The sequence below is a fragment of the Lolium perenne genome, chromosome 1, assembly GCF_019359855.2.
Source record: "Lolium perenne isolate Kyuss_39 chromosome 1, Kyuss_2.0, whole genome shotgun sequence".
Lineage (NCBI taxonomy): Eukaryota > Viridiplantae > Streptophyta > Magnoliopsida > Poales > Poaceae > Lolium > Lolium perenne.
The window spans coordinates 114,186,005-114,209,946 of record NC_067244.2 but is presented as its reverse complement, the minus strand read 5'-3'; positions in this window follow the sequence as shown (position 1 = coordinate 114,209,946).

The following is a 23,942-nucleotide window of genomic DNA, read 5'->3' as shown; positions in this document are numbered from 1 at the left end:
TACGCGTTTTTCGGAACTAACCTATTGACGAGATGCCGAAGTGCCAGTTCCTGTTTTCTGCTGTTTTCGGTTTCAGAAATCCTAGTAAGGAAATATTCTCGGAATTGGACGAAATCAACGCCCAGCATCTTATAATTCCACGAAGCTTCCAGTACACCCGAGAGGGACCAGAGGAGGGCCACAGGGGGCCCACACGTGTGGGCGGCGCGGCCAAGGAGCTAGGTGATATCTACGTACACTCCTTTTCCTGTAGACAGTGTTGGGCCTCCAAGAGAAGAGGTTTGTACAACAGCAGCAAGTTTTCCCTTAAGTGGATCACCCAAGGTTTATCGAACTCAGGGAGGAAGAGGTCAAAGATATCCCTCTCAAGCAACCCTGCAATCACGATACAAGAAGTCTCTTGTGTCCCCAACACACCCAATACACTTGTCAGATGTATAGGTGCACTAGTTCGGCGAAGAGATAGTGAAATACAAGTGGTATGAATGAATATGAGTGGTAATAGAAATCTGGATAAAATATGGCAGCGAGTAAACATGCAACAAAACAGTAAACAAACGGAGATTCGATGCTTGGAAACAAGGCCTAGGGATCCTACTTTCACTAGTGGACACTCTCAACAATGATCACATAATAAAACCACTCTACACTCTCTTGTTGGATAACAAACACCATTAATTGTGTAGGGCTACAAGAGAACCTCAATGCCGGAGTTAACAAGCTCCACAACATTCGATGTTCGTATTTAAATAACCTTAGAGTGCATGATAGACCAACGCAATTATACCGAGTACTAACATAGCATGCACACTGTCACCGACAAGCTATGAAAGGGGGAATAGATCACATCAATACCATCATAGTAATAGTTAACTTCATAATCTACAAGAGATCACAATCATAGCATATACCAAGTACTTCATGATGCACACACTGTCACAATTACATCATGGAGGAGGAATAGACTACTTTAATAACATCACTAGAGTAGCACATAGATGATATTCAACTAGATCACAAAGAGAGAGAGATGAACCACATAGCTACAGCGGAGCCCTCAACCCCGGGGGTGAATTACTCCCTCCTCATCATGGAGACAGCGATGGCGGTGAAGATGGCTGTGGAGATGGCGGTGGAGACGACTCCGGGGGCAATTCCCCGTCCCGGCAGAGTGCCGGAACAGAGACTTCTGTCCCCCGAATTGGAGTTTCGCGATGGCGGTGGCTCTGGAAGGTTTTCTCGGGTTTCGTCAATCGGTGTCGAAGATTTAGGTCAGGAGGCAACTTATAGGCGAAGAGGCGGAGTCGGAGGGGCCACGGGGCCTCCTCACACTAGGGGGCGCGCCCCCCCAGGGCCGCACCGCCCACACGTGTGGGGCCCCCAGGGCTCCCCTCTGGTCCCCCTTTGACTTTCTGGAAGGTTCCGGGAAAAATAAGATGTTGGGCATTGATTTCGTCCGATTCCGAGAATATTTCCTTTGTAGGATTTCTGAAACCAAAAACAGCAGAAAACAGCAACTGGCACTTCGGCATCTCGTCAATAGGTTAGTTCCGGAAAACGCATCAAAACGATATAAAGTGTGAACAAAACATGTACGTATTGTCATAAAACAAGCATGGAACATCAGAAATTATGGATACGTTGGAGACGTATCAGCATCCCCAAGCTTAGTTCCTACTCATCCTCGAGTAGGTAAACGATAAAAGAATAATTTCTGAAGTGACATGCTACCAACATAATCTTGATCATACTATTGTAAAGCATATGAGATGAATGCAGCGATTCAAAGCAATGGTAAAGACAATGATTAAACAACTGAATCATATAGCAAAAGACTTTTCATGAATAGTACTTTCAAGACAAGCATCAATAAATCTTGCATAAGAGTTAACTCATAAAGCAATAAATTCAAAGTAAAGGTATTGAAGCAACACAAAGGAAGATTTAAGTTTCAGCGGTTGCTTTCAACTTTCAACATGTATATCTCATGGATAGTTGTCAATGCAAAGTAATATGATGAATGCAAACATGCAAGTATGTAAGAATCAATGCACAGTTGACACAAGTGTTTGCTTCTAAGACGGAAGGAAGTAGGTAAACTGACCCAACATAAAGTAGAAGAATGGCCCTTCGCAGAGGGAAGCATGGATTGCTATATTTGTGCTAGAGCTTTTATTTTGAAAACAAGAAACAATTTTGTCGACGGTAGTAATAAAGCATATGTATTATGTATAAGATATCCTACAAGTTGCAAGCCTCATGCATAGTATACCAATAGTGCCCGCACCTTGTCCTAATTAGCTCGGATTACCTGGATTATCATTGCAATACATATGTTTTAACCAAGTATCACAAAGGGGTACCTCTATGCCGCCTGTACAAAGATCTAAGGAGAAAGCTCGCATTGGATTTCTCGCTTTTGATTATTCTCAACTTAGACATCCATACCGGGACAACATAGACAACAGATAATGGACCCCTCTTTAATGCATAAGCATTCAACAACAGGTAATATTCTCATAAGAGATTGAGGATTGTTGTCCAAAACTGAAACTTCCACCATGGATCATGGCTTTAGTTAGCGGCCCAATGTTCTTCTCTAACATTATGCATGCTCAAACCATTCAACTCATGGTAAATCGCCCTTACTTCAGACAAGACGAACATGCATAGCAACTCACATGATATTCAACAAAGGGTAATTGATGGCGTCCCCAGGAACATGGTTATCGCACAACAAGCAACTTAATAAGAAATAAGATACATAAGTACATATTCAATACCACAATAGTTTTTAGGCTATTTGTCCCATGAGCTGTATATTGCAAAGACAAAGGATAGAAATTTAAAGGTAGCACTCAAGCAATTTACTTTGGAATGGCAGAGAAATACCATGTAGTAGGTAGGTATGGTGGACACAAATGGCATAGTTTTTGGCTCAAGGATTTGGATGCACGAGAAGTATTCCCTCTCAATACAAGGCTTAGGCTAGCAAGGTTATTTGAAGCAAACACAAGTATGAACTAGTACAGCAAAACTTACATAAGAACATATTGCAAGCATTATAAGACTCTACACTGTCTTCCTTGTTGTTCAAACCCTTACCAAAAAATATCTAGACTTTAGAGAGACCAATCATGCAAACCAAATTTTAGCAAGCTCTATGTATTTCTTCACTAATAGGTGCAAATTATATGATGCAAGAGCTTAAACATGAGCACAACAATTGCCAAGTATCAAATTATTCAAGACGTTATACCAATTACCACATGTAGCATTTTCTGTTTCCAACCATATAGCAATGAACGAAGCAGTTTCAACCTCCGCCATGAACATTAAAAGCTACGAACACTAGTGTTCATATGAAAAAGCGGAGCGTGTCTCTCTCCCACACAAGCATGAATTTATTCAGAGAATAACAAAACTAAAATAAAAGCACACAGACGCTCCAAGTAAAGTACATAAGATGTGACGGAATAAAAATATAGTTTCAATAGAAGAAACCTGATAAATTGTTGATGAAGAAGGGGATGCCTTGGGCATCCCCAAGCTTAGATGCTTGAGTCTTCTTGAAATATGCAGGGATGAACCAAGGGGGCATCCCCAAGCTTAGACTTTTCACTCTTCTTGATCATGTTATATCATCCTCCTCTCTTGACCCTTGAAAACTTCCTCCACACCGAACTCAAAACAAACTCATTAGAGGGTTAGTGCATAATCAAAAATTCACATGTTCAGAGGTGACACAATCATTCTTAACACTTCTGGACATTGTCCAAGGCTACTGGAAGTTAATGGAATAAAGAAATCCATCCGACACAGCAAAAGAGGCAATGCGAAATAAAAGGCAGAATCTGTCAAAACAGAACAGTCCGTAAAGACGAATTTTTTAGAGGCACTGGACTTGCTCAGATGAAAATGCTCAAATTGAATGAAAGTTGCGTACATATCTGAGGATCACACACGTAAATTGGCAGAATTTTCTGAGTTACCTACAGAGACTACTGCTCAAATTCGTGACAGACAGAAATCTGTTTCTGCGCAGTAATCCAAATCTAGTATCAACCTGGCTATCAAAGACTTTACTTGGCACAACAATGCAATAAAATAAGATAAGGAGAGGTTGCTACAGTAGTAACAACTTCCAAGACTCAACAAAACAGTAGCAAAATAAAGACATGGGTTATCTCCCAAGAAGTTCTTTCTTTATAGCCATTAAGATGGGCTCAGCAATTTTAATGATGCACTCGCAAGAAATAAGAGTTGAAGCAAAAGAGAGCATCAAAAAGCAAATTCAAAATAAATTTAAGTCTAACCCACTTCCTATGCAAAGGAATCTTGTACACAAATGAATTCATGAAGAACAAAGTGACAAACATAGGAAGATAAAACACGAGTAACTTCAAGATTCTCAACATAAAGAGGGGAAACTTAATATTATTAAGATGCATATAACCATGTTTCCCTCTCTCATAATAACTTTAAGTAGCATAATTGATGAAATCCACAATATACGCATCACTTAAAACATTCTTATCATGGTTCATATGCATAGAAGTATCATTAATTTTGGTATAAGAAGAGTTCTTTTCATTAATATTAATTGGAGCAAGATTATTATCAAGAATTTGAACATGGTAGACAAGTTGCATATTAAGGGAATTGTTTTTGGCAATCCAATCATAACTATGACAAGTTTCATAAGGATAGTTATAACCTATATCATAGCATTCTTTATAATAATCATCAAAGGTTGGAGGCATAGTGTCATCAATAGAATAGTTATCTTTCACAGTAGGTTCATCTGTGACCATACCATCATTGTTACAAGAAGGAGATGTATCAAACATATAACGATCAGTAGCAAAAGGATTTTCAAACACCTCTTCCCCAAGCTTAGAGCTTTCTATATCATTATGGGAGGAAGCATGGATAGTACTGATACTATGGCAATTATTAACATCATCATTTTCAGAATTAGTTTCCCAGAGATTTTTAATATCAAAAGTAGTGTGCTCTTCTAAATCATGATCACTAATGTATGTAAAGGGAATAGGAAAATCATTGTATTCAGATTCATTATCATAATAGTCATTAGGAGCAACATACTTACGGTTACCTATCGTTATCTCATTCACGCGGGGATATGTTGTTACCTCTTTCTTTTTATTCCCCTTCTTCTTCTTCGTTCCCTTCTTCTTCTTCTCTTTCTCTTCCTTCTCCTCGTTCCCTTCTTTAGGAGGAAGAGGCTTGAAGGGAGGCTTCTCCTCATAACCTGATTTATTTTCAGAAACAATAGAAGAAACTTGGGAGGATTCCCCCTTTTCATTAATAAGTTCAAAACACACAGCGGTCCTATCATATTTTGGCAAGGTGTCATCTTCTAAAATGTTTTGTATGTAAGTATTTGTATGGCAATTATCAATGCAATAAGAAAAACACCCATGCAGGACATCATCAATATCAAGATCACTCATATGTAACAAAGAGATTTTTCTTGACAGCTCTTCACACCACAAAAATAAAGTAAGTTCATCATGCTGATTAGGAGTAATTTCATCATCACAATACAAATTTGCAGCACTCATGGGGTTCAAATTATCGTTGGAGGAGCATTGAAAATTAAAATGACCCACTCTATGGCAAACTTCACAAATAAAAGGATAGAGGGCACAAACTTTTTTACCAAGATCATTTAGAGCCCTAGACCACTTTCTAGTTTTTTCATTAATATGATGGATACAATATTCATCTTCGATTTGATTAATTCCACAAGGTCTATGCATTCCACAAAAATTAACATGCTTATAGGAAATAGCATTCTTAGGAGTTTGAGCATGTTTATTGCAATCATTAACAACAATTTCATCCTTCATGCAAGCATCTTTAAAAGGTTCATGATACTTATCAAAATTCTTCTTAGGCAATTCAAAATGAGAGGCAAAAGCTTTATAAAGATTTGCAGCAACTTGAGAGTCAAGACCATAGGTAGCACTCATATTTCGAAATTTACCAGTATCCATAAAAATTTCAATGCATTCATAATCAGAATTTATACCTGACTCTTTACCTTTGTTGTTCTCCCATCCGTCAGCGTTCTCCTCAATCCGGTCAAGAAGATCCCACCTAGCTTCAACCTCCTTGCTTGTGAAAGATCCCTCCAAACAGGCATCTAGATAGTCCTTGTGGTGTCCTGAAAGCCTTGCATAAAAATTATTAATAATAACATTACGGGGGAGCTCATGAATGGGACATTTGAGCATTAGTGAATTCAATCTCCCCCATGCTTGGGAAATACTCTCTCCATCACGAGGATAAAAGTTATAAATGTAATTTCTATCAGTATGCACTTCATGAGGAGGATAAAATTTAGAATAAAAGAGAGGTACAATTTCCTCCCAACCAAGAGAATGACTATTCTTCAGCAATTTATACCAATGCGCCGCTTTACCAGACAGCGAAATAGAGAATAGTTTCTTCTTCACTTCATCCATAGAGATACCTGCACACTTGAATAACCCGCATAATTCATGCAAAAACAGTAAATGATCTCCAGGATGGACAGTTCCATCCCCTTCATAGCGGTTATCCATAACACGTTCAATAATTTTCATGGGTATCTCGAAAGCTGTACTTGCAGTAGGTGGATTTAAAATATCACAAGCACCATTAGAGTTATCGCATATGGGGGATAAAGTATTATCAGAGCAAATTTTCTGCCCTAAAGATGGGAAGCTAAAAAGATTATAAAAACTAGCTTCCCCAAGCTTAGACTTCTCCATAGCATTAGCAGTGATTGTGTTCATACTAATAACATTGCTACTAGCATGCAAATAAGATTCCATAGGTTTATTAATTTTCGCATCACACAACTCATGTCTTAACTTAGGAAATAAAATAAAAAGCTCACAGTTGTTTTCCATTATGCCTTACTAGTGTAAAACAAGAAACAAAAAGATGCAATTGCAGGATCTAAAGGAAATAGCTTCGAGCACTTACAACGGCACCAGAAAATAACTTAGTTACCTGGGACCAGCGTGTGAGTGCCTTTTAACTTTCCTCCCCGGCAACGGCGCCAGAAAATAACTTGATGTCTACGCACACTCCTTTTCCTGTAGACAGTGTTGGGCCTCCAAGAGCAGAGGTTTGTAGAACAGCAGCAAGTTTTCCCTTAAGTGGACCACCCAAGGTTTATCGAACTCAGGGAGGAAGAGGTCTAAGATATCCATCTCAAGCAACCCTGCAATCACGATACAAGAAGTCTCTTGTGTCCCCAACACACCCAATACACTTGTCAGATGTATAGGTGCACTAGTTCGGCGAAGAGATGGTGAAATACAAGTGGTATGAATGAATATGAGTGTTAATAGCAATCTAAATAAAATATGGCAGCGAGTAAACATGCAACAAAACAGTAAACAAACGGAGATTCGATGCTTGGAAACAAGGCCTGGGGATCCTACTTTCACTAGTGGACACTCTCAACAATGATCACATAATAAAACCACTCTTACACTCTCTTGTTGGATGACAAACACCATTAATTGTGTAGGGCTACAAGAGCACCTCAATGCCGGAGTTAACAAGCTCCACAACATTCGATGTTCGTATTTAAATAACCTTGGAGTGCATGATAGACCAACGCAATTATACCGAGTACTAACATAGCATGCACACTGTCACCAACAAGCTATGAAAGGGGGAATAGATCACATCAATACCATCATAGTAATTGTTAACTTCATAATCTACAAGAGATCACAATCATAGCATATACCAAGTACTTCATGATGCACACACTGTCACAATTACATCATGGAGGAGGAATAGACTACTTTAATTACATCACTAGAATAGCAAATAGATGATATTCAACTAGATCACAAAGAGAGAGAGATGAACCACATAGCTACAGCGGAGCCCTCAGCCCCGGGGGTGAATTACTCCCTCCTCATCATGGAGACAGCGATGGCGGTGAAGATGGCGGTGGAGATGGCGGTGGAGACAACTCCGGGGGCAATTCCCCGTCCCGGCAGGGTGCCGGAACAGAGACTTCTGTCCCCCGATTTGGAGTTTCGCGATGGCGGCAGCTCTGGAAGGTTTTCTCGGGTTTCGTCAATCGGTGTCGAAGATTTAGGTCAGGAGGCAACTTATAGGCGAAGAGGCGGAGTCGGAGGGGCCACGGGGCCTCCTCACACTAGGGGGTCGCGCCCCCCCGGGGCCGCGCCGCCCACACGTGTGGGGCCCCCAGGGCTCCCCTCTGGTCCCCCTTTGACTTTCTGGAAGGTTCCGGGAAAAATAAGATGTTGGGCATTGATTTCGTCCGATTACGAGAATATTTCCTTTGTAGGATTTCTGAAACCAAAAACAGCAGAAAACAGCAACTGGCACTTTGGCATCTCGTCAATAGGTTACACTACAAGAAAAGTTGCCATGGCCGACGAAGTTGAAGTCGCGCCGTGGTTGCTGGTGTACCATGGCCGACAATTTTGGGTCTGTCCGTTGTGCATGTCAAAACGTTTTTTTTTCTCGTTTTTGAGGCCACCTAGCCCGACGAAACCGGCCAAAATGTTGCGTATGGTGGCCCGGGAAGTGGTGCATCTCGAATTCTCGGGTTCGCCGGCCGAGTCAACGCAAATCCGCACCGCCGAGGGATGTAGGGCCCAGATGGCAGCCTCTCTGGCATTGTTTTTTTTCTCGATCGCGCCATCTCATTCAACGCTCTCCGATCGAGCCGTTTACGATGCAGGATCATGGGTCCCGCATGTCATCCTCTATGAACCAAAATTCTTTCTATTCTTGGATTTTTTTGACACCCTGATTTCTGGCTACTTCCTTTTTCTTTTGATCCCTTGCCGCCTTGGAAACGTTGATACCGCTGCCGCTAAATGGGACCCGCATGTCATCCTCTATGTACTATAAAACTTTCTTTTCTTGGATTTTTTTTGGCACCTCATATTTGGTCACTTACCTTTTTCTTTCGATCCCCTGCCGCCTCTCAAACGGTGATACCGCTGCTGCTAAATGGGACCCGCATGTCATCCTCTATGTACTATAAAACTTTCTTTTCTTGGATTTTTTTGGCACCTCATATTTGGTCACTTGCCTTTTTCTTTCGATCCCCTGCCGCCTCTCAAACGGTGATACCGCTGCTGCTAAATGGGACCCGCATGTCATCCTCTATGTACTATAAAACTTTCTTTTCTTGGATTTTTTTTGGAACCTCATATTTGGTCACTTGCCTTTTTCTTTCGATCCCGTGCAGCCTCTCAAACGGTGATACCGCTGCTGCTAAATGGGGCCCGCATGTCCTCCTCTATGTACAATCAAGTTTCTTTTCTTGAATTATTTTTGGCTCCTGATATTTGGTCACTTGCATTTTTCTTTCGATCTCATGCCACGTTGAGGACCCTGCAGGCTCATGGGACCCGCATGTCATCCTCTATGTACTATAAAACATTCTTTTCTTGGATTTTTTGGCACCTCATATTTGGTCACTTGCCTTTTTCTTTCGATCCCCTGCCGCTTCTCAAACGGTGATACCGCTGCTGCTAAATGGGACCCGCATGTCATCCTCTATGTACACTCAAGTTTCTTTTCTTGAATTATTTTTGGCTCCTGATATTTGGTCACTTGCATTTTTCTTTCGATCTCATGCCACGTTTGAAACGTTGAGGAACCTGCTGGCTCATGGGACCCGCATGTCATCCTCTATGTGCTATAAAAGTTTATTTTCTTGGGTTTTTTTCACCCTCTGATTTTTGGCTATTTCCTTTTCCTTTTGATCCCCTGCCGCCTTGGAAACGTTGAGTAAGCTGCTGACTCATGGGACCCGCATGTCATCCTCTATGTACAATCAACTTTCTTTTTCTTTTGATCTCAAGCCGCATTTGAAACGTTGAGACCACTGCTGCTAATTGGGACCCGCATGTCATCCTCTATGTACAATAAAGTTTTTTTTCTTGGATTATCTTTGGCTCCTGATATTTTGTCACTTGCCTTTTTCTTTCGATCTCATGCCGCCTTTGAAATGTTGAGTAAGCTGCTGGCTCATGGGTCCCGCATGTCATCCTCTACGAATAATAAAAGTTTCCTTTCTTGGAGTTATTTTTGACCCCTAATTTCTGGCTATTTGCCTTTTTCTTTTGATCTCCTGCCCCCTTTGAAACGATGAGGACGCTGTTGGCAGGTCGGTCCCACATGTCATCCTCTGTGAACAATAAAAGTTTCCTTTGATGGATTTATTTTGAACCCCTAATTAATTTCGGGATATTTCCTTTTTTTCCTTTGATCCCCTGCCGCCTCGGAATCGTTGATGAAGCTGCTGCCTCATGGGTCCCGCATGTCATCCTCTCAGAACGGTAAATGTTTTTTTCTTGGATTTTGTTTACCAAATGATTTTTGGCTAATTTTTCTTTCGATCTCCTGCCGCCTTTAAAACGTTGAGGACGCTGCTGGCTCACGGGACCCACATGTCAGCCTCTATGAACAATAAACGCTGAGGATGCTGCTGCCTCATGGGTCCCGCATGTCATCCTCTTAGAACGAAAATGTTTCTTTTCTTGGATTTTGTACCAACATATTTTTGGTTTATTTTTTCTTTCCATCCCCTGCCGCCTTTAAAACGTTGACGACGCTGCTGGCTCATGGGTCCCCGATGTCAGCCTCCCCGTACAAGAAACATATGATATCTTGATTATTTTGCAGACAATAAACAGTGTATTGCGCTCTGAGCTATTTCAAACGGAAAATTAAATCTTTATTTTTACATAAACAAACTTATATGTTGAATCTCCTTGTTTTTTTTGTCTTTGCGAAGCATAGGACTTTCCTGTTTTTTTTAGAAAATTCGGAACTTTCCTGTTTTGGAGTGGGCTGAAATTGTACGAGTCAAAAGGCCAAGCAGGATAGTTCGAAGGCCCAGATGTCCAGATGCAGCCCAATTGAAATCTTTCTTCTTGGATTTTTTTCACCCCCTGAATTCTGGCTACTTCATTTTTCTTTTGGTTCTGTGCCGCCTTGGAAACATTGAGACCGCTGCTGCAAAATGGGACCGGCATGTCATCCTCTACGTACAATAAAATTTCTTTTCTTGGATTTTTTTTGGCTCCTGATATTTGGTCACTTGCCTTTTTCTTTCGATCCCGTGCAGCCTCTCAAACGGTGATACCGTTGCTGCTAAATGGGACCTGCATGTCATCCTCTATGTACAATCAAGTTTCTTTTCTTGAATTATTTTTGGCTCCTGATATTTGGTCACTTGCCTTTTTCTTTCGATCTCATGCCACGTTTGAAACGTTGAGGAACCTGCAGGATCATGGGACCCGCTTGTCATCCTCTATGTACTATAAAACTTTCTTTTCTTGAATTATTTTTGGCTCCTCATATTTGGTCACATGCCTTTTTCTTTCGATCTCATGCCACGTTTGAAACGTTGAGGAACCTGCTGGCTCATGGGACCCGCATGTCATCCTCTATGTACTATAAAAGTTCATTTTCTTTGTTTTTTTTCACCCTCTGATTTTTGGCTATTTCCTTTTTCTTTTGATCCCCTGCCGCCTTGGAAACATTGAGTAAGCTGCTAGCTCATGGGACCCGCATGTCATCCTCTATGTCCATCAACTTTATTTTCTTGGATTTTTTTGACCCCCTAATTTCTGGCTACTTTCTTTTTCTTTTGATCTCAAGCCGCGTTTGAAACGTTGGGACCGCTGCTGCAAAATGGGACCCGCATGTCATCCTCTATGTAAATAAAGTTTCTTTTCTTGGATTATCTTTGGCTCCTGATATTTTGTCACTTGCCTTTTTCTTTCGATCTCATGCCGCCTTTGAAACTTTAAGTAAGCTGCTGGCTCATGGGTCCCGCATGTCATCCTCTACGAACAATAAAAGTTTCCTTTCTTGGAGTTATTTTTTACCCCTAATTTCTGGCTACTTGTCTTTTTCTTTTGATCTCATGCCCCCTTTGAAACGATGAGAATGCTATTGGCAGGTCGGTCCCACATGTCATCCTCTATGAACAATAAAACTTTCCTTTGATGGATTTATTTTGAACCCCTAATTAATTTCTGGATATTTCCTTTTTTTCTTTTGATCCCCTGCAGCCTTGGAATCGTTGAGGATGCTGCTGCCTCATGGGTCCCGCATGTCATCCTCTCAGAACGGTAAATGTTTATTTTCTTGGATTTTGAATAGCAAATGATTTTTGGATTATTTTTTCTTTCGATCTCCTGCCGCCTTTAAAACGTTGAGGACGCTGCTGGCTCACAGGTCCGACATGTCAGCCTCTAATATTAAACGCTGAGGATGGTGCTGCCTCATGGGTCCCGCATGTTATCCTCTCAGAACGAAAATGTTTCTTTTCTTGGATTTTGTACCAACAGATTTTTGGTTTATTTTTTCTTTCCATCCCTGCCGCCTTTAAAACGTTGACGACGCTGCTGGCGCATGGGTCCCCGATGTCAGCCTCCCCGTATTAAGAAACATGTGATATCTTGATTATTTTGCAGACAATAAACAGTGTATTTTGCTCTAAGCTATTGCAAAGGGATAAATTAAATCTTTATTTTTACATAAACAAACTTATATGTTGAATCTCCTTGTTTTTTTTGTTTTTGCGAGGCATAGGACTTTCCTGTTTTGGAATGGGCTGAAATTGTACGAATCAAAAGGCGTCCAGCGGGATAGTTTGAAGGCCCAGATGGCCAGAAACAGCCCAATTGAAATATTCCTTTTCTTGGATTTTTTGACACCCTTATTTCTGGCTACTTCCTTTTTCTTTTGGTCATGTGCCGCCTTGGAAACATTGAGACCGCGGTTGCAAAATGGGACCCGCATGTCATCCTCTATGTACAATAGAAGTTTGTTTTCTTGGATTATTTTTGGCTCCTGATATTTGGCACTTGTCTTTTTCTTTCGATCTAATGCCAACTTTGAAACCTTCAGACCGGTGCTGCAAAATGGGACCCGCATGTCATTCTCTATGCACAATAAAGTTTCTTTCCTTAGATTAATTTTGGCTCCTGATATTTGGTCACTTTCCTTTTCCTTTCGATCTCATGCCGCCTTAGAAACGTTGAGGAAGTTGCTGGCTCATGGGTCCCGCATGTCATACTCTATGAACAATTAAAGTGTCCTAAATTGGATTTATTTTTTACCCCTAATTTCTGGCTATTTGCCGTTTTCTTTTGATCCCCTGCCCCCTTTGAAACGATGAGGACGCTACTGGCAGGTCGGTTCCACATCCTCTATGAACAATAAAAGTTTCCTATGATGGATTTATTTTTGACCCCTTTTGATCCCCTGCCGCCTTGGAATCGTTGAGGATGCTGCTGCCTCATGGGTCCCGCATGTCAGCCTCTCAGAACGGTAAATGTTTCTTTTCTTGGATTTTTTTACCAACTGATTTTTGGCCTTTGTCTTTCGATCTCCTGCCACCTTTAACACGTTGGGGACGCTGCCGGCTCAGGGGTCCCACATGTCAGCCTCTATGAACAATAAACCTTTACTTTGTTTGATTTATTATTGACCCATAATTTCTTGGTATTTGCCTTTTTTTTCGATCTCATGCCGCCTCTGAAACGTTGAGACGCTGCTGGCTCTTGGGTCCCTATCAGCCTCTATGAACAGTAAAAGTTTCCTTTGTTTGATTTATTTTTGACCCTAATTACTGGCTATTTGCCTTTTTTTATCCCCTGTCGTCTTTGAAACTAAGAGGACGCTGCTGGCCCATGGGTCCCACGTCTCAGCCTCTCTGAACGATAAACCTTTCCTTTCTGTTTTTTCGATCCAGTGCCGCCTTGGAAACGCTGAGACCGCTCCTGCAAAACGGGACCCATATGTCATCCTCTATGTACAATAAAAGTTTCTTTCCTTGGATTATTTTTGGCACCTGATATATGGTCACTTGCCTTTTTTCCGATCCCCTGCCGCCTTTGAAACATTGAGGACGCTGCTGGCTCGTGGGTCCCACATGTCAGCCTCTATGAACAATAAACATTTCATTTCTTGGATTTATTTTTGACCGCTGATTTCTGGCAACTTTGCTTTTTCTTTCGATCCCCTGCCGCCTTTGTTAAAGTTGAGGACGCTGCTGCAAAATGCGTCCCACATGTCAGCTTCTCTGTACGATAATTGCTTCCTTTCTTGGATTTTTTTTCCACGGCTGGTCGATGGGTCCACGATGTCAGCCTCTATGTACAAGAAATATGTGATTTCTCGATATGTTTTAACCCGAGATATGTAGGATACTTGCTTTTTTTCGATCCCTTCTGTTTGTCTTTACCTTCAAATGTTGAGGGACGCTACTGGCAAATGGGTCCTGCTCTAGCATTCTCAACTGAAGGAAAAACTGAAATATTGCCTATTCATTTGTTTTTCGTACTCCATGCACCTAATCCATACTAACTGTTGATCCAGGTTTTAATTCAACTTAATTAGTTCAAATTTGATCTACGAGGAAGTATGTAATATATTTTGGGTTCACAACACTACACTTGTTAACAACAATCTGATGAAGAGGTTTGTCATTTTTTTAAACTACAAATACACTCAAAGATCTTGCAAACTGATAGAATAAATCTTGGAACTTTAAATAATTTATGAAAATTTTGAAATCGACTATATGAATATATCAAAATATAGATCCCATGTAGATGCACATACTGGCTATGCACATTTAAAAAGAATCATAATCATAATTGATACGAAATAAAAATAACTTTATATGTAGAATCTCGGTTTCTTGAGGGCCAATCATAGGATCTCCGTGTTTAAATTAGGAAGGGCCCCAATGGCATGAGTCGGAGGCCCATTAAATGTTTTTGGATTGTTATCAGCGAAGTAAGCAGGCTGACAGCAATCACCATGTACATGGCCGGCGGCAGCCCAAAAGTACAAACAATTGGCCCATGCAGGGAAGGTAGTACTTTTTTTATTGGGAAGGTTGTCTGGGCTAACCCCAAAAAAAAAGTGGTGCTACATGGGGTAGCACTTGAACCCGGAATGAGACCATGAACAGTACATATGCTACAGGCTACAATACTTAGTTCTTAGCTATCTATTTTCGATCCAACGTCCAAATCTACAAGTCAACCAACTGTTCATCCGTAGCTTGCGATGTCAAGGCCTTTGGATCCTGGACGCTTGAACCCATGATCGTTGCGAGGGTTGCCTATTTGCACATAATATGTTTTGTCAGCGGGCACTTCACTAGTTTGTGCAAAACATATCCAGCGCAGGATTCGAAAAAATATCACGTTTTTTTCTTTACGGAAACAACAGAACATCTCATGTTCATCACAATCCAGCCAACATAAGCACATAATAATTAATAGTACAACTAGAGAGCTGTACATATAAATAAGGTTTGTCAAGCTTCATGCACTAGCCAACGCAACCAAAAGTCAGAACTGATGGAAAGGGCTAGGCAATCCACTTATACATCTCAACACCCCTCCTCACGTGTGACCGGAAGAAGGGAAGAGGTCAACACAAGGAGACTCTCAAGAGGCATATACGTGGACTCCGAGGAGGGCAACGGAGGGCAGCACCAATTTTTAGGATAAATTATGAAAGCCAGGTCTCGAACTCGAGACCCTGGGCTCTGATACCATGCCAAGCTTCATACACAAGCCAACACAACCAAAAGTCCGAACTAATGGAAAGGGCTAGGCAATCCACTAATCCAGTAATGGTACCATCATGTTCACCACAATGCATCATTATACTATTATAGACCAGCTCTCTCTACAGAACATTTGTAAGACAACTTAATACAGCTGTGATTCATTTTGTTGCCCCAGCGATGGGTGATAACCTGAACACCATATAACCTTCTCACAACAATTGTAACCAAATATGAGCACCTGCAATGATTTGGTGTCAATCTTCTTGAAGGTCAGGAGGTATCCTACCTTCAAGTCATGTGCTTTGACCAACTCTGGCCATCCTGCGTCCATTAAAACATTGCCATCTTGTTGCTTCAGGTCCACAATCCAGGTGCATGCAGTGGACATCTTCAGGTTGATGGACTCTGGACACCCACCGTAAAACCAGGGTAGAACACGGCGGGGATGGTAATCACCTCTAACTCCGATGTACATAGTACCTTGCGAGAGCTGTCGGCGGTATTCTCCTCATCGATGCGCCTAAACACCTTGCACATCAGGGCTGGCTCTACAGATGTCTCCTTCCATGATAAGCTCTTTCCAAGCTTGAGCTTCTTGTTTGAACACTGCAAAAAGAGGCCTCAATTAGATAATGCCTCTAGCTTCTGACCGTAATTCCAAGCAAATGCATAATCAAAGGCACCTAGCAAAGTCAGCGGATCATTGTTCTTATCGAACACACAGTCTGAACAATAAGCTTCTGAATCTAGCTAGGATGATATGTACAACCTTGTATCATCAAATTATTCAGCATAGTGTATCATTGTATCGCAGAAGCCAAATCGATATAAATAGTAGCTATGAGAATAGAAATCAAGCTAGCATGAGCCATGCATGCTTGCGGGCTTGGTCTAGCATCGAGTAATGCATCTGCAGTTCATCATCCGCCAAAGATCTGGATCGACCAAGCAAACAAAAAAAAATCAGCGTCGGCCTAAAGAGTCCATAAGCCAGACATGCATGCTCGGTGTCCTCATATGTGATTATCGGCCATGGATTGACCAATATCATATTTGAATGATTATTATTGCACACATTAGATCCAGTCCCAACCTAGCTAGCATGCGTGCATGTGTAGCCCGAGTCTTTACCAGAGGATTAATATATACACTGGATGAGAGAAATAGTCTATATCAAACAATGCTAAGCAACCGGCAATACAGCTTAGATATAATAAAGATGTGACCGGCAACGCTAGTGATTCGGGGGAAACATACCGCCATTGCAGCCATGGACCGAGAGAATCGGGGATGCCGCGCCGCCTAAGTGGAGTTTTTAGGTGCGACGTCGCCGCATCCGTAGAGGACGGAGTCCAAGCCGCGTAGTCCGAGCGGTGGTGGATGCCGGTGGTGTAGGGAGAGGACTCAGGGGAGATTTACGGCGAGGGATCTGGGGAGATCTGAACATGAGGGGGCTGTGAGAAACTGAGAATGATACATCAGCAAGGGAATAAATGCGCGTGTCCCCCCGGTCAAAAAAATGCGCGTTTCTTGGAGGAACGGCAGTGTACGCAGGAATCCACACAGAAAACTTCACCCGGCGGGTCACTGGGCTTTATCAGTATCTGGTGGGGCCCGGACCTACATACCAGTGAGACAGGTCGTGTGGGTTATGATCCGATCAGTGTGCACACAGAAATTGCATTTAGAGCTAAGGGCCTCAGGCTACGTTGTACTATACAGTATATCCATTTATTTTGGTAAAATGAAAACGATACTCCATCTGATCCTCATTACTTGATGATAAAATGGATATCTCTACAACTAACAGTATCTCAAAAAAAAATGGATCGGAGGGAGCATTAAGAGGTGTAAAAAAAACTGCAAACAAACATGGATGTAAGCAGTTGAGTATTAAACCGTGTGCGTAAAATACCTTTATATCTCGACCATGTAACAATGAATATGAGAAGTTTTGGGGGTTTGACCATCTGCACTTGTGTTCGCTACAATCGTTCGCTACAATCAGATCAAAAAAATTGGTCACTTTTACACTTTCTAAAATAAAATGTTGAGCTCCATGTAGCTAGGTATAATACAAATCATCAGACCGCACACTGAAACTACCGCAGCATATCACAGTAAATTAAAGTAAAATAAAACATGTCTAACATATACTATATTAGCTAATTAACAAAGTCTCATCACATTGTATCTGATCCCCAGTTCAGCTTAATACAAAAACCAAGTTCAGCATGAACATCAGCAGGGCACTACCCCAGGTCCAAAAGCAGCATCTAGTTAATTCAATAAAATATTGAGGTGTTTCTGATCCCCTCTTCCTAAAAGCACTGCAGATCATGCATGCAACTAAGGGTGATCAGCACAAAATATTACCCTCTGGGTGGAGGTGTTACAGTCGTAGATCAACACATTCATCAAGGAAGTGTCTTTCACCTCGAAGACGAGAATGTCATCGAGCTGCAGTTCATGCGCCTCTGCAAACCCGAACCAACCATCCTTCAAGACCAGTTCACCCTGGTACTCATCGATGTGCACATACCAGGCGCAGCCTACGCTGGTCTTGAGCTTGATAGGCCTGGGAAGAATCCCTTTCAGACATTGCTTGAATTCTCTGGGGATGACCAACATATACATGTCATCGTTGCCGTCCAGTTGCACATAGAAGCGCGAGGGCTGAGGAGGGTCCGCCGAGTGACCAACCCGTTTAGGGCGGCCTTTCCCTCGCCCTTTTAATATACAACGTTGAATTGCTGCATCACGCCTGCCCGTCACCTTTGGCTTTTTGGCTAGTGAATTTCTTTGAATTCTGAACTCGGGGGGGTGCAGAGGACATGTACAATCGACAGTCCTAAGACGTAGTTGCTCATTGACGTTGGAGCGAGTTTGCTTCTGCATCTAGTTAAGCACGGTATATATCAATCAACAACATATAAATCAGAACGTAACATACATGGAGAAAATGCATCTAGCTATCTCTTTAATTAGTTTGCACAAAATCTAGCAGCAGCAAGACAATTTGATTTTACATGTACTGAGCAAGCTTTCAGACTTTCTGAAACAGGTAACATGGAGCATATATTTGTATGTTCAGACTGCGAAACCCTGCTCTGTGATGGATACTATTACTTAACATCTTTTTTTGCCAGAACTAGTACTTAACATCTACTGTTTCCCGTCATTAAAAAAACATTTGCAGAAGAATACTACTACGGTTTCCCATCATTAAAGAAAAAAAGAACTTGTTAAAACCCCAACTATCATTGTCGGGGGGAAGACCCCGGGTAGGGCAATGGACGCGGAGCAGCCGGCTGGCCACTGGCCGGCTCGCGGCAAAGGCCGGCTGAGGAGCAGCCGGCTGGCGCCGTGGCCGGCTGGTCCGGAAGCCGGCTGGCTCTAGGTCCTAGTCGGCCTGGCTACGGCCGCCAATGCTGTAGCTGGGCCGGCTTCTACAAGCCATATCCGACTGGGGGTTTGTACCTCAGACCGACTCGAGGCTGGCGAGTCTTGCACTGGAAGGAACCGGGTTGGTGATCCGGGTTCCCAAAGTCCACGCTGACTTCATCTTCCGTAAAGCGCGGGGCACTGTGGAGCAATAGTGCCACGCGCCGGACTGGCCATCGTGGCCTACGACGATCCGTACTGGCCACAGTGGCTGATGGCGACAGAGACACCTCCTCTCCATACCGCTGACCTGGGCAGCCGGATGGGACAGGCCATGAGGCCTCAACGGCTCCTGACGTCACTGCCTCGGGAAGGAGCGGAAGCCGGAGCCGGCCAAGCCGGCCAGTAAACTATAGGGTCTTATATGTAAAGTGCCGGTGCCTATATAAGCCGCACTACCCCCTCTCGTGCAGGGGATCGATCATTCTCACTTCATTCCACCCTTAGCGCTGCCCTGTGAGAGAGACCATCGTCTCCCTTAGCCTCCCAGGAGCAGCCGGACACAGCTCTAGGAGCACCATTGTATTGTGTGATCATCATATACACTCATAGCAGGAGTAGAGGTGTTACCTCCATCGGAGGGCCTCGAACCTGGGTACGTCGCCGTGTCGCTCGTCCCCATACCCGCTTCCGGATACCGCCGTGAGATCTCTCAGGAACCACCTTCGATTAGCCACCCTATGGCATATGCCGTGACGATACCACGACATTTGGCGCCCACCGTGGGGCCTTCAGCATCCTCGGCCGGTGTCTTCATCCGGACGGGCCTCACCATCACCACCGGCGAGCGAGTCGCTTCAGGCTTGATCTGGAGATTCGGCTCCCTCGACTGCGTCAGCGACAACGCTGGCTGCTTCGCTGACCGGCCCTTCCCAGCCGGCGGCAGCGTCATCTCCTTCGGCGGCCACGACGTCTACGTCGCCACCGTCGCACCGCCGCGCTACCCGCGGCAGGTGCTGCGCTGCGCAAGCCCTCCTCCGCGAGCCGGCAGCAGCGCTCACGCCAGCCCCGCCATCGTGCAAGTCATGATGGCTGGCGAGGAGCTCCCCATCAAGAACCCGCGCACCCGCGGCCCCAACCTGGAGCGCAACGTCGACCCCAACGCCTCCGGCTCGGGCGCAAAGGCGCCACCGCCACCGTCCCGGCTGGACGAAGTCCGGGCAAAACTGAGTACCCCGCTCACGCCTGGTGCCGACCCCACCGCCATCGAGGCGGATTTGGAGGCGCACCGCCAGCTCCTCCTCAAGCAAACAGAAGAACTGGCTGCTGCTAAGCGCCAGATGGAGATCACCCAGCGCGAGTACAACCGCGCCCACGGCCTCACTCCAGGCGGCGACGATCCCAGCCGAGCCGGCCAGATCCGCCGCAGGGGCCGCGACCTTGGCGCCGAGATCGCCCGCAACGGCGCTCCTTCGCCGGCTCCGTCCGCGGAGCTACCCATCTACAACACCCCCGACAAGAACATGCGCGCGGCACAAGCCGCCGCAGAAGAGCTGAACCGCCTTGAAGGCGAAGAGTTACGCCGCCAGACCAAGCGGGTGACTGAGCTGCTCAACGCAGCCACCAGGCAGGCGGCCGACCCCAGGTATGTCAATGCCCCCAGAGCTTCTCACGCTCGTGGAGCTGCAGGCAACGACAGGGAAGGCGCCAGGGACTCGGCCGAGTCCGCCTCCCCAGCACCAAGCCGGCACCGTGACTCCCGGGCCACACACGCAAGCTCGAGCCGGCCGAGCCACCAGCCGGGCGGCAGCAGCCGCAGCCGGCCTCCTCCAAGCCGGAACCAGGAGCAAGACTCCGAGCCCCGCCGCCAGCACCGGCCGGCTCCAGAAGCAAGCGGCGCACGCCAGCCGGCACGCTCCCGGCTGGGCCCGCGCATCGAGCCCGCCGACGCCAGAGAACGCCTCGACCGGCTGGTCGAATCCCGCATTGCGGAAGAAGAAGCGCCAGCCGGCCCAAAGTGCTTCGGGCCACGCATCATCAACGAGCCCATGATCGACGGCTTCCAGCTCCCGCGCGACACCCCCAAGTACGACGGCACTGCCAAGCCGGAGGACTGGCTGCTGGACTACTCCACCGCAGTCGGCATCGCCAAAGGCAACAAGCGCTGGGCTGTGCGCTACTCGCCCCTCATGCTGCTCGGCTCCGCCCGCACATGGCTCAACAACTTGCCAGCCGGCAGCATCAACGGCTGGCTGGACTTCGAAGCGGCCTTCATCAGCAACTTCACCGGCTGCTACCGCCGGCCGGGTCGGCCCCAACAGCTGGAGATGTGTAAGCAGGGCCCCGACGAGACGGATCGCGCGTACCTAACGCGCTGGTGCGAGATGCGCAACTCCTGCGAGGGCGTGCACGAGATCCAGGCCATCAGCTTCTTCATGGGAGGCTGTCGACCCAACACCATGCTGTGGCACAAGCTACGCCGCAGCGACCCCCAGTCGATGGCCGCCTTGATGGCCATCGCCGACAAGTACGCGCTGGCTGAGGAAGCCGGCAAGCCTCCGGCTGAAATTTCGCCGGCCCCCGCCAGGCGGGACAACAACAAGCCGGCCGAGGGTGCCTCTCATGGCAGCCGGCGGGACAACTACCGCGGCAAGCGTCACAGCGACCAGCCGGACCACCGGTACGGCTCCGCCCACGTAGCCGCCGTGGCAGACAACGCGGCAGGCGGCAGCCGCCGCCAGAAGCAAGACCGGCAGTGGAAGCCGAAGTACACCTTCGAGCAGATGCTCGACTCGCCGTGCAAGTACCACAGCGGCAAGAACCCCTCCAACCACACCACCCGCGACTGCCACTTCATGAAGCGGCTGACAAGCGGTGAACCTCTCCCGCCTCCACCCCCGCCTCCACCAGCCGGCGGGCTGGGTGGCCAAGCCGGCGCAGAGAACGCCAACCTTGAGCACCACGAGGCTAACCAAGTGCACCATGGCGGCCGATATCTGGCCGAAGATGCTACCTACATCATCTTCACCTCCGAGCCCGAGGACAAGACGAGCCAGGAGAGCCGTTCCCTCGAGGTCAACGCGGTCATACCGCCGGTCCCCCAGTACCTAAACTGGTCAGAGCAGGCCATCACCTTTGATCGCCGCGACACGCCGGCTGTCCTACCGAAGCCGGGCAGCTACGCCATGGTCCTCGACCCCACCATCGGCACAACCCGGCGCAGCGTGCGTTTCTCGCGCGTCCTCATCGATGGCGGCAGCAGCATCAACATCCTCTACCGCGACATCGCCCGCAAGCTGGGCATCCAGGAGGCCGAGTTGCGCCCCACCCCCACCGTCTTCCATGGCATCGTGCCAGGCCACTGCTGCCAACCGATTGGCCGGATCACGCTGGAGGTGATGTTCGGGAAGCCGGACCACTTCCGCACCGAGAGAATCGAGTTCGAGGTGGTCGACCTCGTGAGTCCCTACCACGCGCTCCTAGGCAGGCCGGCCCTGACCAAGTTCATGGCGGTGCCCCACTACGGGTACCTGAAGATGAAGTTGCCTGGCCCAAAGGGGGTCATCACCATAGCCGGCGACTATCGCCGCTCCATGGACTGCGCCACGCAGAGCTCCAAGATGGCCCAGACGCTGGTCATCGCCACCGAGAAGCAGCTCATCCACGACGCCGTCGCCCTCGCCAAGGCCGCGCAGACAGACATGCCGGCTGCAGGCAACCCGGCTGGGACGACTCACTTCCAGCCGGCCGACAACACCAAGAAGATCCTGCTGGACCCGGCGCAGCCGGACAAGTACGTCACCATCGGCGCCGGCTTGAGCAAGAAATAGGAAAGTGAGCTCACCAGCTTCCTCCGTGAGAATCGAGACATCTTCGCATGGACTCCAAGAGACATGCCGGGTGTGCCGAGGGAGTTGGCTGAGCACCACCTCCACGTCCGGCCTGAAGCCAAGCCGGTGAAGCAGCCTCTCAGGCGCTTCGCCGAAGAAAGAAGGAAGGCCATCGGTGAAGAAATCGTCCGGCTGCTGGCAGCCGGCTTCATCATGGAAGTGCTGCACCCGGACTGGTTGGCGAACCCGGTCCTGGTTTTGAAGAAGAACGGCTCCTGGCGCATGTGTATCGACTACACCAGCCTCAACAAGGCGTGCCCGAAGGATCCCTTCCCCCTGCCGCGCATAGATCAAGTCATAGACTCGACTGTCGGCTGTGAAGTGTTGTCTTTCCTAGATGCCTATTCAGGCTACCACCAGATTCCTTTGAATCCGGATGATCAAATAAAGACTTCGTTCATTATCCCGTATGGGGCTTACTGCTACACGACTATGCCGTTCGGCTTGAAAAATGCAGGCGCCACCTACCAAAGGTGTATGCAAAAATGCTTGCAGGATCAAATCGGCAGAAACGTTCACGCATATGTGGATGATGTCGTTGTAAAGACCAAGGAGACGACTACCCTCCTTGATGACCTGAGAGAAACCTTCACCAATCTGAGAAGATTCCGGATGAAGCTCAACCCGGCCAAGTGCACATTCGGCATGCCGTCTGGCCAGCTCCTTGGCTACTTCGTCTCTCAGCGAGGGATCGAAGCCAACCCGGAGAAGATCAGTGCCCTGGAGATTATGGAACTGCCGCAGTGCCTCAAGGACGTCCAGAAGTTCGCTGGCTGCCTGGCTTCCTTGAGCCGCTTCGTCAGCCGGCTGGGGGAGAAGGCACTGCCCCTGTATCAATTGATGAAGAAGGCGGACAAGTTTGTTTGGTCACCGCAGGCGGATGAAGCCTTCCGTGACTTGAAGCGCGTGCTCTCAACCGCGCCAATCCTTGCAACGCCAGCTTCAATGGAGCCGATGCTGCTGTACATCGCAGCCACCAATCGAGTGGTTAGCATTGTCCTGGTGGTGGAGCGCAAAGAAGACGGCAGGGAGCAGCTGGT